Source organism: Gossypium raimondii, chromosome 3 (assembly GCF_025698545.1).
Source record: "Gossypium raimondii isolate GPD5lz chromosome 3, ASM2569854v1, whole genome shotgun sequence".
In the NCBI taxonomy this organism is placed as follows: domain Eukaryota; kingdom Viridiplantae; phylum Streptophyta; class Magnoliopsida; order Malvales; family Malvaceae; genus Gossypium; species Gossypium raimondii.
Window position 1 is genome coordinate 17,690,920 of NC_068567.1, and position 16,683 is coordinate 17,707,602.

At 34.6% G+C, this 16,683-nt stretch overlaps 1 pseudogene; it reads left to right on the forward strand.

Moving 5' to 3' along the window:
* Nucleotides 1–7,514: 7,514 nt before the first annotated feature.
* The window catches only part of LOC105795732 (serine carboxypeptidase 1-like), a 29,333-nt pseudogene continuing 20,164 nt past the window's right edge, over nt 7,515–16,683 (forward strand).

The window sequence follows — 16,683 nt, forward strand, 5'->3', positions numbered from 1 at the left end:
AGAGGAGAGAGAGTTGAAGTCCCATTTTTGTCAAGGCAACAATTCCAAGACACCACATGTCATGCCCTCATACGTGAGTTAAGGGTAAGTGGTTTGACCATAAAACTATGTAGGGTGGCGATAAAATGTGTTTTCAATCACTTTAGTAGTTGAGACCAAGAGTGATGATTAATGAGTGGGCCCTCACATACTCATGCAGATGCTAAGTTAATGGGTGCTTTGGAGGGGCTATCAAGAGATAGGATTGAACCAATTGTGAAGGTCCAAGTAAAACATGTCAGCATACATATCAGCTGAATCGATTGACTCGTGAACAAATACATATTAGTTAAATCAAGCTTTAAAAAACCAATTGAACTAGTTGAATCAATTTTCTCAATTTTTATTTATTTTTATGAGTTTTTAATAATTTTAAATATATATAAAAAATACTTTTTTTCTTTGTTTTACTACATGGCTATTTTTAATTGATTTTTTAAATAAACTTAACAGTTTGACTAACGATTGAACTAATTTAGGCACTGGCTTAAGGAAAAAAATAGTTTAGATACAACTTGTGACAAAAGAAATGAACATAGTTTAGGTACCAATTTGTGTGTTAAGACTTTTTTTTAATGAACTTAATGGCTTGACTAGCAGTTTTACGAACGGAGGTACCAACTAGAGAAAAAAAGGAGTTTATGTAACACCCGTATTCCGCCTCCGTTGCTCAATTAAGGTTACTGAGTGTTACCGAGCAAAACAGAACATTTCATTCATAATAGAAACAATTTAACAAATAAAATGCTAACATATAACAATTAAATTAATTCATGTAAAAAATACACCTATGGGTCTTAAATCGAACCTACGGGGCCTTAAAAAATAGTTTGAGAACAATCTGGGATCAAATCGGAACAAATTAGAAAATTTCAGAATAACTTGAAAATTTGGAAAACAAGAGTCACATGGTTGTATGACATAACCCAGACCATGTGAACATTCGAAGTCAGGAGACACGGTCGTGTCGTAGCCCGTGTATCTACCCATGTAAGTATTTGAAATCGGGCCACACTGCTGTGTCACAAGCCATGTGCCAAACCGTGTGTGTATTCAAAGATAGGTCACACAGTTGTGTTGCAAGTTGTGTGCCAAACCGTGTTACAAACTATTTTGAGACACACGGCCATGTCTCAGACCGTGTTAGACATTGACTTGGGCCACACGGCCATGTCATAAGTTGTACGCCAGGCCGTGTGGATCTCGCACCTAACTTTAAAATGACACACGTCCATGTGACAACCCGTGTCCCAGGTTATGTGCAGCATATGTTACCCCTAAAACAAGCCAAAAATAAGCCTACTTCTTACACATCAAAACACCCCATTTCCACAAGCCTTAACATGACCAAACCACATAACAATATACTTAAAATGTACCACTTCAAACAACCTATAAGACCTAACTAATAAGCCATTCAAAGGCACCACAAATCACACACCAATTCAACTCAATTACAATGTTGCAAACCATGAATAAACCTTATCATTAACTCACCATTCATGTCTAAAATCACCAATCTATATGAACAAGGTATGGCATACTCAACAAGTAACCATTTCTAAACATCACCATCAAATATTTACATAACTTAGGATCAACTTAATTTATAGCCAACACAAGTACACTCCAAAACCAAACATAATACTAGGTGTACCAAAATAGCTTAACAATTTACATATTCACAACAAAACACCTATATACATGTCACATCCCAAAATGAAAACTACCAAGATGGCTGAATAGTGTGAGCTCCAAATCGATTCGTCCGATCAGTTCGCAAATTGGTAACTACAAAAGAGCCGTAAACAAACAAGTAAGCTAAAAAAGTTTAGTAAGTCCATAGTTTAAACACTAATTAACTTACCTTAAACAAACTAGATATTCAAGTAAATAACTTATAATTCCTGATAACCAAATACAAGTTCACACACCACATTAACATTTGTTCACATATCTAAATATATTATAACAACCCCTTCTCAAAAGACTTACCATTATCATAAACCACATTTCTTTAATTTAGCTATGCACGCATGTAAACATGAAATTCATTGAAACATTTTTCACTTACTACTACCAAGAATATGCAATATCATTTAAGCATATAAATAACTTGTAATTCAATGAATACATAGCCCGATGAACTAAGTAACTTTACTCGGATACTCGGGTAACTACACCACACCAGAGGCATCACAGATGCATAACAGAGGCATTGAAGTGCAAACAGAGGCAAAAATGTGCAATCAGAGGCACCGTAGTGCAAATAGAGACACCGAAGTGTATATAGAGGCACCGAAGTGCAATCCCGTACAAGTGTACTTACTGACCCTATTGGCATGCCAATTGTATCCTAAGCATTTACTATGTTCAATCGGGAATTATACGTAAATTCGTTACTTTTACACATATTCATTATTCAGAAGCACTTCATCATTTCCATACACATACTATAAATCCAATATATTCATGTCAATAATGTGCAATCACAAGAATTGCTACCATCAATTATTCATGTTCATATGTACTTATTTGCAATATTCAATATTATATAGGTAGTTAATAAAATTTCACATACATATATACAACTAACTACAAAACAATAACATAATCACAAGAAATTTACATTTACATATCAAAACACTATGAACTTACCTACAATCCACTTCCAGTTAAAATGCAGAGTCTGCTCCGTAATTTCCCCTTTCTTCAGTTATTATCTTTTTGACTCGGTTCTTGATCTATATAATAATTAAATTCAATTTTTTAAATTTGCATAGATTTTAAACTCAATTCATTGCATGAGACCCTCAAGTTTTCATTATTTACACATTTTCCTTAAACTCTTACATCTTTCACAATTTAGTCCCTAAACTCAAAATTCCAAATTTAATAAAATTTTACAACTTCTCATGCTAACTAAATTTTTACCCATCCAATTACAGCCCACAATTATTCTAAATTCTCAAAAATTCCCTATCAATTTTAAAATTCAATCAGTTTAGTCATTTAACCAAAAACTTACAAAATTATTTTACAAATTAATTATAATCAACAACCAATACTTCAGATCCATCATTTAACATCATGAACAACAAGAATTCATTAACGATGAAATCCAAAATTCTTAATAGTTTCAAAAACAAAGCTACGGGTTAGCTGGACCTATTTGCAACGATCTCAAAAACACAAAAATTACAAGAAATAAGCTCAAAATGGACTTACATGCAAGGAAGATTTGATCGAACCCTACAAACTTCTTCAATGGTGAAATTTTCTTTTAATTTTTGGTGGTATCCTATTGAGAAGATGATGATATGTTTTACTTTTTTATTATCCTTTAGTTTATCTTTATTAAATTACAACTTTAGCCTTATTATAAACTTATAATTTAACATTTAAAAGGTCGTTAACTATCCATCTATATACCTTATGGACTAATTACTTCCTAAGCCCTCGTTCATTTGATAACTAAGCTATCAAGTCAATACAATTCAATAATTATTAAGTTTTGTGCCTTTCACAATTTAGTCCTTTTATTAAATTAACTAACTAAACATTAAATTTTTTTTTAATTTAACACCCCAAACCCAACCTAGACGTTATGGCTGAATCCAATAGTGTTGCAAAGAAGTGGTTTGAAACTGTTTTTATTTCGACAAAAACCTTAAAAAGTTACTTTTTATAAAGTGTCCATATTTTACAAAACATATTCATTTACTTGTTTATTACCGAAACCGTTGAGTTTATTCATTTGCCAAAACATAATTTGCAGCTGACATACATGCTTACACAGTATAGTTAGACATACATATCAGTTTCCTACTCAGATCAGACTATAAGAATATCAGATCACATGAAAAAGGGTTTGATTAGCCCTTACCGACCCTACGGTAGGCCCATAGTCGATCGGAACAACCTGTGCGACCTTAGGGAAAATTTCAAAATTTTGGGCCCATACGCCCAAATTGGCCTTGTCCGTGTGGCCCACATAGCCTAGCCCAAAACCCACACGCTCGTGTGGCATGCCCATGTGGGCCCACGCGCTCAACCTGGACTAGACCGTGTGGTCCACACGGCCACGCATTCTCTAGCACATAGTCGTGTACGACAGTCACACTACCGTGTGTTGGACACGGCCAGCCACACGCCCGTGTGATGCCGAAAATCCCAATTTTGGCTTTCGTCGAACCTCATTTTCTCGTGTTTTAGGTATACACCTGGTTCGCTTTTGATGCAAAACCACTCTCGAGACGACCAGAACCTAAAAACAACATTCCAACAACTGATTAACAGACCATTTGCAAAATCCATACTGAAAAATCAAATCGCACAAATGAACTTACCGCTGATAAAAACCACTACTCTCACGGTCTAAGCCGTTGGAGCGCTAACCACAGGTTCCCCATCTATTCCTACACCAAACGTTCTCAAAGAGTTACTTTCCTCCTACTTTACCCTATTATTGAAACTCCAACATAAAGAATAATCTCAATCAATTTACAGAAATCGAATCCTATAGTCAAATGAAACCCCACTTACCAGAATCGCACGATGAACACCGAAATTTTGAAATACAATGATACAATAGCAAACTATAGACAGAATTGTAGGAAAACGAAGAGGAAGAAGAGTGTGGCAGAAAAAAGAGAAAACTAACGTCAGACTTTTAGGAAGAGAGAAAAAATAAAATAAAATAAAATAAAATAGGATTTAAGCAAAATCCCATTACATCCACTAACAACCCAACCAACTCAAAATTTCACTACCATCGAACTACTATCAACAACCGACACCAAAAAAATAACACCCACACCCACACGAGGATTCAAACACAAGACTTTCAGCAAACTAACTCCTTACCACTCAAACTAGCAAGCTCATTTTCATATGAGTTTACAAACAATATAACAAAAGCCTACCCAGCAGGGATAAGGCTAGGATAAAAAAATAACAGAATTTGCCAAAAATGAGACTTGAACCCAAGACCTCTCACACAAACCCAGAACACTTAGCTACTAAAACAGATAAACATTTGTGATAAGATTTATAGAAACAGAAATAAATTATTCACGGCGTTACACCAAAATTTAATACGACTTTAATATAACTCCATAAATATTAATTAAATGATAAAACATGACCTCACATATCAGAATTGTGGTCTCGAAACCACCGTTTTTAACACCACTGAAAAACATGATATTACAGTTTAGATGTCATTTTTAACAAAAGAAAAAAAAAGATATCAAAATGGGAAAAATAATATAATTTAAGTACCAATTTATTGGTTAAACTAAATAAAAAATAAAAAATTTATTAAAGCCTATCTATCACAATTAGTGCAGGAGAGGATGTTAGGGTTTTTTTTTATTAAAATGACCCTAAATTTTTAATAAATTATGAAAATGACTCACTTTCTTGATTATGTACACCTGAAATGAATAGTAAAAGTTGGTGGAGCCAAAGAGATTGGTGCCACCAACATGCCACGTCAGTCATGGGATTAAAAAATCAATTTTCTGGTGGAGCCATAGTGAATGGCGCCACCTATATAAATACCAGGGAAATATTGGTATTTCTCAATAATTAGGGGTCCAAAAAATAATTAATGGTGGTGGAGCCATTCTAAATGGCGCCACCACTTTATGTTAGGTTTTTTTTTTAATTTAAAAAAATGTTATTCTATTTGGTGGAGTCATTCTAAATGGCGCCACCACTTTATGTTAGTTTTTTTAGGTTTTCTTTAAATTAAAAAAATATTATTTTATTTGGTGGAGCCATTCTAAATAGCGCACCAGTGTAATCTATCACTATTTTTCTTTTCTTTTTAATATATTTTAAAAAAATTAAAATGATATTTTATTTGGTGGATCTATTTTCTTTAGCGTGATCAAATAGCTATATATAAGCCCAATGGCGATCGGTCTTAGTTGAAGAATTTTTTTAATTATATCATGTTAAAGGATGAATGGGAGAGAGATGAGGAGTGTTTTTTATGATTTTATGTTTAATGGTTATTTTTTGTTGTCAGTTATATATTCAGTAACGAGTTCAAATTGGTTATGCAAGCCAACGATTGGATTAGTTGGGATTCTCTGGGTCAACGGAATATTTGAAGGTTTTATGAAATCCCGAATTGAACTACATGGGTGAGATCTTCGATATCAACAATATCCAAGCTACAAGATAATAGCACCGAGAAACTTACTCGTGTTGCAATTAAACATTGTATTTTTCAATTTGTAAGACACAATGTTGTTGGTCTTGAACAAAATCGTTTAATTTTTTTAATATTGAGAAAGTTGCTCATGTTGTAAAATTATATATCGTAAGTTAAGTGAAACTATTTTGGAATGTTGTAAATGTAAAATTATATTTTGTAAAAAAATTTATTTATGTAAATTGATAATTATTTGAAATGTTAACAATATAAAATAATTTTATGTAAATCATTTATGTAATGTGAATTAATCATTTGATAAGGGCATTTTAATAGAAATTAAGAAATAGAGGACCAAAAATAAAGAAATTTTAGGAAAAATGAGAGAAAAAAACAAAAGTGGAAGAGGGAATCCAAGTGAAAGGGTGATAAATTACACCAAATAAAATATCACTTTTAATTTTAAATTTAAAAAAGAAAAAAAAGAAAAATGGTGATAGATTACAACGGTGGTGCCATTTAGAATGACTCCACCAAATAAAATAATAATTTTAAATTTAAAAAACTAAAAGAAATTAAAAAAACTAAAAAATAATAATAATGTGACATAAAGTGGTGGCGCCATTCACCATTATTTATTTTTTGACACCCCAATTATTGAGAAATACCAGTATTTCCTTGTTATTTATATAGGTGGCACCATTCTCTATGGTTCCATAAAAAAATGATTTTTTAATCCCAATTGCTGATGTGGCATGTTAGTGGCGCCAATCTCTTTGGCTCCACCAACTTTTACTATTTATTTCAGGTCATTTACGTACATAATCAAGAAAGTAAGTCATTTTCATAATTTATTAAAATTTTAGGATGATGCTAGTTTGAAAGCTCTATATTTATAAACTACCTTCTGCCTTGATTAAAGTGTTCCACAGCTGGACTCAGCTTGAATCTGAGTGATACACATCACCCTATAGAGTACAATAATGCCAAAATTCCATTAAACAAGACTTTAATATGATTAAAAGTCAAAGTCAAAACAATATATAATCTCATAATAAAGCAATCTTCCAGCAGAGTTTAGACTTTAAAGTCAATTATGGTTGAACAAATTTCCCATCACCTTGAAATTAAACACTATTATCAGGACCCCGATTATTCAAAGTGAGTCAAGTGAGCTAACAATGAGAAAAACAATGGGAATCATTTAGGGATGTCTTTTGTGTCTGGTGAGACTCACTCAGGGCTACCAAGACAGAGACTTGAATCCTTTTGAACTCTTAAGGAAAGATTAATTATCCGAGGCATCAACATGGCAGGGGAATTACTTGTTTATATAGGCTCTCAACAAGGCCTGAAACAGGTTGATAATATTGGAAGTTTGGCAGGAAGAGGTGGATTTTGATCAGAATTCAAGTTACGTGACTGTTGACCCAGAAGCTGGATGAGCTTTATTTTATTATTTCGTTGAGTCATCTCACAATTCTTCAACTAACCCACCAGTATTATGGCTTAATGAAGGTATATTGAATGTTTATATTCCATGTTCTTTCTATTTCTCTTTTATAATGAATTTCACTACGTTTCATCAACACTGGCAATTGCAAAGCTTGGTTGTTAGGTAGTAAACTAAATTGTTGGATTTGATACCATTAGTCATAACCAACATCAAACTCATAATTAATCTTAATTTATACATGCATGAATGGGGTGAAATTTATTAAATTTCATTAACCGAAGATGCCAATTTTCAAGTTTAGGAAGTCAATAGACTTGTGACGTCTTTTTGGATAGGATCTAGACATTTCTAGGTTGAGATGGCTCTATGGCATTTGAATATCTATCTCTTATCTTCGAAATGCACTTTGAATCACTCGATTTCGAGTTTGGGAGCTCAAGTTATGACTGTTTTAGTGAAGATTGTGTAAGAAGAATTTCTGGATGGGATTATGATGGAAATTACGAGTTTCGAGCTTTTAATTCGAGTTTAAATCATATTGAGTTCGGGTTTTGGGTTTAATTTTTATTATATGAGAACTCAATATTGTATTTATCACCTCTTATTATTTTATTATTCCGAATTTTTAATAATTTTTAAGTAGTTTAAGTTATTTATGAGTTTTATGTCAACAAGAAAGTTTAGTTTAAAACTACTTCTTATTTAGATTAATTAGAGTTCTAGTATACTTAAGAGTTTTATTTAGATTTATTTAGCTAGCCTAAATATAAGCCTTTGTATTGTACACAAATAAGACAATTGATTATTATTCAACTTCTCTTTTGAGTTAATAAATTCTCGATATGTTTTTCTTTCAAGAATTTCTCTTGAGTTTTCTTTTAGAAGAGTTTTAACAATCTTTTCAGATTGTGGGGATCATCTTCAAACTTTTTCTTCTAAATTTTCTTTCTTGGAGGGCAAATTAGAGCCGCTTGAAGGGATTTATGGATTCTTCGAGTTTTCAAGGCTTCTTAGGACTTCTACATACCACGTTCTATCTTTCCATCTATCTTCTTTATTTTTCATTTTTATTAATTCTAATATTAGGTTTCATTATACTATTTTATTTATCTTAGCAATTTATTTTTAATTGTTTTTCTTTATTTTTATCTGACTTGGATTTCGTTTGCATTTCAGGTTGTGTAAGAATCCAAATTTCTTTTTGAACATCTAGAACCTTAAGTCAAATTCGCGATGTCGAAACCATTTTTTGAAAAAAACAAAATTTTTAGGTTGTCAACTTTAAAAAATAAAAATTGGGAGTCGCCACCAATCTTTTATTAAGGTGTGATTGGGTCACCTAAAAATGACTTTGGTCTACAAATTTTAGAAAAACGGGTCCGGGAGTCGGTTACGTATGAGGAAGGATTAGCACCCTCATTACGCCCAAAAATTGGTACCTAGTTAATTAATTAATGTCTTAATGTCGAAAATTTAAAAATCATAATCCTTAGCAAAAACTTAAAACGTTACGTATTAAGACCCTTATCATTTCAGACAAATAAAATACCACACCCAATACGTTAGGGCACGACATTCTAATTTTCCTCAAAAATGAATTAGGGCAAAATACTAGTGCAATAAAAAATGTAAAAGAATATCCATTTATTCAAGATTTAAGAAATTGCGGCCCAATACGTTAGGGCACAATTCCTCTAAAATCCCAAACTCGGAATATTTCCTTTATTATTTTTTTTAAAAAAATATTCATTTCGAGAAATCATTGCGTCACATCCAATACGTTAGGACACAACGTGTTGAATTCCCAATAATGAGTTCTTATTTTTTTTGATTAAAGAGAAATCCTCGATTGTTAGATTTTCAAAAAAATCGGAACCCAATACGTTAGGGCTCAATTTCCTTGAGAAATCCTAAATACGAGTATTACCTCTATTTTGAAGCGTTTTATTTTAAAATTAAATAAGAGATAGGGTAATGTTAACAAATATCAATAATAAATACAACGATTTCATAGAAATAATATGAACAAATAAATAAACAAAATAATGACGTGCAAAATATCAAATAAATAGGCAAGATAATAATAAAAATATGCAAACATAAATTAATAAGCTTAATAAAAAATATACATGTACACATAAAAAATACATAAGTTTTAAACAATTAATATAATATTAAAATTAATTAAATAAATTAAACATGTGTATATAAAATATAAGTATGCTAAAATTTTAGTATAAAAAACATAAATACATGCTTAAATATACATATAAAAATAATAATAATTGCATATGAGAATTATAAAATAAAAATTAAAAGAATACAATTGCATTATCAAAAATATTGATTTTAAAGAAAATATGAAAATGGACTAAATTGGATCGCCAGTAAAGATCCGGGGTATATTCGTAAATAAATAAAGTCTGGAGGACTTAATTGAACGTTCGAATTACATAGAGGGGGTGGAAGGGCAATTTTCCCCTCTCCTCTAAACGACGCCATTCAAATTAGACCAAGTTGAAATAAAAATAAATAAAAGGGTAAGTTAAAAAAAATAAAAAAAACTTAATTACAAAAACATTAAAAGGCGGAGGGGCTAAATAAAATAAATAAAATTCGCAGTGGTATCACCTTCTCCCTTTTTTTAAAATCGTAAATAAGTAAAAAATAATCAAAAGAAATAAAATAGTAAGCCACCTTTAAAAAACTACAAATCGTTCTCTTTTTTATTCCTCTTTTTTCTTTTATTGATTCTCTCCTTTTTTTATTGATTCTCTCCTCTCCTACAATGAAGGGAGAGACCTCTATTTATAGCTGAGCCTCCACAAATCCAACGGTACAGATCAATTACATCAACGGCTAAGATTAAAGGGTATCTACAAATTAAATCTCTAAGATTACAAAATCATATCTTCTAAGATTGTATATATCATATCTAAGATTACATATATCATATCTAAGATTGCATATATCATATCTAAGATTGCATATAATATCTAAGATTGTATATCCTCGAAAATTATGTTTCCATATGTGAGCCCGGGCTAAAATTGGGTATTACAGCTGCCCCTCTTTGCTCGTTGTCGTGTAACAGGAATGGAGAAAAGACTTTAGAAATGACCAATTTTTGACCGGTCACGCTGGATCTTGGTGCTCTTCTTCTTCAAGCAGCCACATCCATCCTACTGCATTTTCAGAGGTATAGGAATTCGTGCTTCAATCTACTCCACTGTAACTTCAGGGAGATAAGACTTATAGCTTTAATCTGCTCCACTGCCACTTCAGGAGGATAAGACTTGTCGGCTTAAATCGCTTCCCACTATCTTGAAAGATAAGATTTGCCGTCTTCGATCCGCTCCACTCATCGCTTAGGAGATAAGATCTACAACCTTCAACCTACTCACATTGCTGCTCAGGAGACAAGGCTTGGTGGCTTAAATCGCTTCCCACTATCTTGGAAAGATAAGATTTCCGCCTTTGATCCGCTCCACTCATCGCTTAGGAGATAAGATCTACAATCTTCAACCTACTCCGCCTTTCGTGGAGACAAGGCTTGGTGGCTTAAATCGCTTCCCACTATCTTGAAAAGATAAGATTTCCCATCTTTGATCCGCTCCACTATCGCTTAGGAGATAAGATCTACAATCTTTAACCTACTCCACGCTCAGGAGACAAGGCTTGGTGGCTTAAATCGCTTCCCACTATCTTGAAAGATAAGATTTGCCATCGCTGATCTACTCCACTACTACTTAGGAGATAAGATCTACAATCTTCACCTACTCCGCCGCTCATGGAGACAAGGCTTGGTGGCTTAAATCGCTTCCCACTATCTTGGAAAGATAAGATTTGCCGTCTTCGATCTTCTCCACTATCGCTTAGGAGATAAGATCTACAATCTTCAACCTACTCATTCGCCGCTCGAGAGACAAGGCTTGTTGGCTTAAATCTGCTTCCCACTATCTTGGAAAGATAAGATTTGACGTCTTTGATCTGCTCCTCTACTGCTTAGGGAGATAAGATCTACAATCTTCAACCAACTCCGCTGCTGCTCAGGGAGATAATGCTTGGTGGCTTAAATCTGCTTCCCACTATCTTGGAAAGATAAGATTTGCCTTCTTTGATCTGCTTCACTACTGCTTAGGGAGATAAGATCTGTAATTTTAAACCTACTCCACTGCTGCTCAGGAAGATAAGGCTGGAGTCTTTGATCTGCTTCACTATCGGTGTAGGAAGGCAAGATCTGCTATTTTTAACCTACTCCACTGCAACACAGGAAGGCAAGGCTGATGTCTTCGATCTACTTCGCCGTCGGTGCAGGAAGGCAAGATCTGTTATTTTTAACCTGTTCACCGCAACACGTGGAGGCAAGGTGATGTCTTGATGCCTTGCTTGTCGGTGCAGGAAGGCAAGATCTGCTATTTTCACTAATCTGCTCTCTGGGGAACATGACCTGTATAATGAACCTAATTATGCCTAATGATTAGGATGGCATGATCAAATGCATCAAATGCTCCTAACTCAACATGTGTGAACGGTGTTTGCATGAATGCAAAATTTTATTTTTCCGAGAATGATCCTGCTTAGGTTGTCATTACTCGAAGTTTATTAAGGTTTTGTGACTGGCGTGCTACGACGCCTTCTTGCTTGACTGGCTTTTCTGAAGAAACATTTAGCCAGGCTGCCCCCCACTGTGAACCTCCAAGTTTAATCCATTGGGGCGCAAAAATTCATACCATCGTTCTCCCATTGTAACCCAACGGTAGAAATATATGGCTTTTCCTCAATTCTCTCCTATCACAGTTCAAGGATATAAGATCTAAATCTCTCTGGTCTCTTACACCATTCCCAGGGTATCGTACCAAAGGCTCATGCACAAATGAAGGCTTTCTTCCTCGAGGAAACCTTTTCCTATTGTCTGGTGATCATCATTTGCTTATTTATCCTCACGACATCTTGTCATTTTGTTCAATGTTTTTGACAACAAAATCTAAAGAGAAAATCCTAATTTAGACTCCTCCTTTTTAGATTTTCAACCCTTAAACATGGTGCGTTCTAAATAATAGTCCTGTTTCAGGTTCTTGTATTATCTAGAAACTTCCAGAGTAATATGCAAAACTTCCATTGTGAAAGTTTTATTAGTCCATTAATCATTATTCCAACGCAACATGCTTGCAAAAAGGTCATAAAAATGGATAAGAATAAAGTTGGTTCTGAGCATAGCTCGAAAGGAATAAATTATCAAAAATAATTAAGAAGGATAACAAAGAAATCAATTGGGAATATGTATATTAGAAATGAATGAAGTATTCAATATAGTATGAAAATTGGGTGCCCCAGATATCGCAGCTTGAACTTCTCTGTACAAACTTTCTGAAGACCTTCTAAGTTTGACATGTGTTTGAGAGATCTACAGTACTTTGTCGATGCCACAAGATGTTGCCTACTCTTTCCTGTTGGTTCGAGTATAACTAGATCACCACATGCCCCCATTTGGTCAAAATTTGAACTGCTCTGATCACCTCTGCCCCATTCTAATCAATATTTGAGCCGCCCTTTTCGGGTTTTCAACTCAAATCCCCTTTGGTCTCAAGGCGCCCTTTGCGGGTTTTCACCTTGGCCTCTCCATTTTCTTTCTTCTTTTCTTTTTTCTTTTTTTTCGAAATAATTTTGATTGAATCTGAACTCATATGATTAGGCATGTCCTTGTTATCCCTTCTGATCAAAATCGACACTTTTCCAGATAAGTCCTTCAACATAAGGCCCTTCCCATCTTGGATGAAATTCTTTTTGTATGGGAAAGATCCCCTTCAATACCAGGTCTCTCTCAAGGAGTTCTCTAGGGCGAACCTTTTTTTTGTGAGCTCGCATCATTTTCTTTTGGCGCATTTGACCATGATGGATAACTTTGAACATTCCTCTTCAATTAGATCTAAAAACTCAGAGTGAAAGAATCTTGTATTCAATAGGCAAAACCACGATGGGCCCAAGAGAAAGTCATTGCCCCAGCAGAGTAGTTTTTTTTTTGCCATCTTTTCTTTGGGCAATATGGTATTAATCGTGAACAGACTGCAAACTTTTGATATTGTGCTGTTGTTCAAATTTAGTACATTGTCAGATATGATCCTTTTGGCGTTCCATATGATTCTTCAAGAATTGACATACAAAGTAGCTTCCACTCATTTACTAAAGTAATTGACGATCACAAAGATGAATTGATGACCGTCAGACTCTTTTGGCGAGATCGACCAAATGACCTCCATGCCCCACATAAGGAGAAGTCATGTATCCTGATAATTCTTTGTAGGGTGAGATCCATTTTCCGACTTGTTCTACCATCCTTAACAGGTCCAGAAATAGGCTATGATCTATGACCTCTTCAAAGTCATGAGATCCCTCTAAACACAGATCTCACTTAAAAGGAACTTCTGAGTCCGTAGCAGCATCACTCATGTCATTGATATTTGGGGACCCATAGTAGGTACCAAAGAATATACAAAAGAATGTATGAATAATCATTTGTACAATTATGAATGAATAAAAGAAAAATATGGAAGAAGATCCAAAAGAATGAAAGTATAATTATTCGAAAAGAATGAAAGAATATTGGCTAAAAAAATGAATGGAAAGATGTATTTTATTAGAATAACGACGTTCAGACATGAGCCTATTTCATAAAGGAATTCTTATTGCATCTAGGCTGAAGGCAACAAGTGTGTTTTGAACATTACTCTGAGTAATCTCTAAATACTACAGGACTTCTACAGTCTAATTATTTAGAACACTCCCAAGTCTATAAGGGCAGACATCTAACAAGGTCCCTTTTCAATTGGGTCTCCGTATGTGAACACTTCTCAACACCTCTTCATATATTGCATTCATACCATTATCAATCATGATTGGGCAGTGAATTTCCTGCATTAGATGAGTCATCCAACTTGACAATACACATGTTGATGAATTTTTCAACTAGCTTTTTGAAGGTAATGCAACTCTCTATTGAGTGCCCCGTAATTCCCGCATGATAATCGCATTATGCACCTGTGTCGCACCATTTGGGATACGGGGGCTGTGGAGGTTTCACATGTAAAGGAGCAACAACATCCGCATTGAATAAGCTTTGATACAGCTCCTTGTACGACATCGGAATTGGCGTGAATTGGAGCTTTTCAATACCTGGCTTCACATATGATTCTTGCTTTAAAGGACCCTAATGGCTGGTGGTTTCTGTCTTTAGCCGGCCCACGGTGATTGGTCTTGAGTGACCCTTGTTATATCTACCTCCATTTTTCCCCTTATTCCCTTTCTTCCTTAAGGCTTTTATAGTATCTGGGTGCTCTACCTTCACCTATTTTATTTCTGATTAATTGTCAAGAGCAACAGGATTGGATTTTGAGTCTGTCAGGCGATATACTGGTGTCGATGTACCAGTCAGATATTATCGGGATCTGATAGTAAAGAGTGCCTCTTGTGGACATGCATCTGGTTGGGCCTGGACACTTATCAAGGTAAAATCTGGGGAATATATAGGGTCCTCATTATCATCCCCAAAGTGAGCCGCTAGGCTTTTCCTTTTACCCAATAACTGGGTTAGCTGGCTCATATTTATTTGGAATTCTAGCATCTGATTCCTCATTTCTTATTGAAATTCAGTCAATTGCTCTTGCATCTGTATTTGCATTTGCTCTATTCTCTCCAATCTTTGGTCCATGCCTCCTGACTTTACTCGGGTACTATAACGGTGTTCGGTTGATTGGTTGGTTTCCAGATTAACTGGGGAGTGACTTAAATTAATTAGAATCTTTTAGTGTTTTTAAGTGCATATGAAGTAATGCAATGCATGAATGCAAAAAGACGTCAATCTTAATTCAATTCCATATAAGAAAACCTTACTAGAAAGCAAATTTCTTTACATAAAGCGAATTACAAGTAAGACTTTGCCCTAATACCCAGAACTCTAATCTTCCTAAGTAACAAAGCTAATTCTTGCCCCCAATCTGATTCTAATTCATACTTCACACTCAGCATGTCAGCCTGTGCTGCTAAAGTCTGAACGTAATCAGCTACTTCTCGAATCTGGACCACAGCTTCCTTCATGAGATGATCTCTGCTCCTAACTTGACTCTGAAAGTGGTGAAACTGTCCATTATTACGACTTTCGTTCACTTTTAAGTGCTTGATCTGAATCTCACAATTTTGCAACACCGTCTCTAGCTCTTCAATTCTTTTCTTCATTTCGTCAATCTTGCTCAAGCTTGTTTTCAATTCTATCGTAGAGTTTCGACTTCGATACTAACGAAGAGATATTTCCAACACAATCACCCTATCCTTTAACTCGCCCTTTTCCTTCTGGCTTTCTGACAAATTCTTTTCTAAAGCCTCATTTCGCCTTTGCATCTCTTGAAATCTCTGTTCCCATCTATCGGCCTTGTCCTTTTCTTCTTGGATTTCGCCGCCATCGTTTCGACGCCTTTCCCAAATTTCAAATAGCTTCTTATTGACAAACGTAACTTTTTATAATCCATCTTTAAACTGCCCAGTTCCTCATCAGCCTTGTTTTTCTCTTTCTTCAACCTCTCATTCTCAAGCTTCTGAACTTCTATGTCCAAACTCAAGTTCGTCTTTTCCGCCTCCATTTGCTCTATCATTTTCTCCAAATCCGTGTTCTTCCTCTCAAAATCTTGTCTTACAATTTCCAATTCCGAAGGGATGACTCACAAATGCTCTTCTATTGACTGGCCGTCCTTATTATTTAACTTAGGTGTGTTATCATTAATCCTCCTAGCCCACCATCCATAATACTCAAGAGTTGTCATCAGCCCCACGGCTAACCTCTTCATTCGACGAGTCTGTTTCCACGCATTGGACATTTCTTGAATCTTATTTCTATAACCATTATCTTTGTATGAAAATTCACAATCAGCTATCCCTTGGGTTGCAGGTATAAACTGCCTTGACCTATATTGCCTTAGCACCAATAATGGGGCATTCCGACAGCTCCCCAAATACCCAACAAAGGTACCCA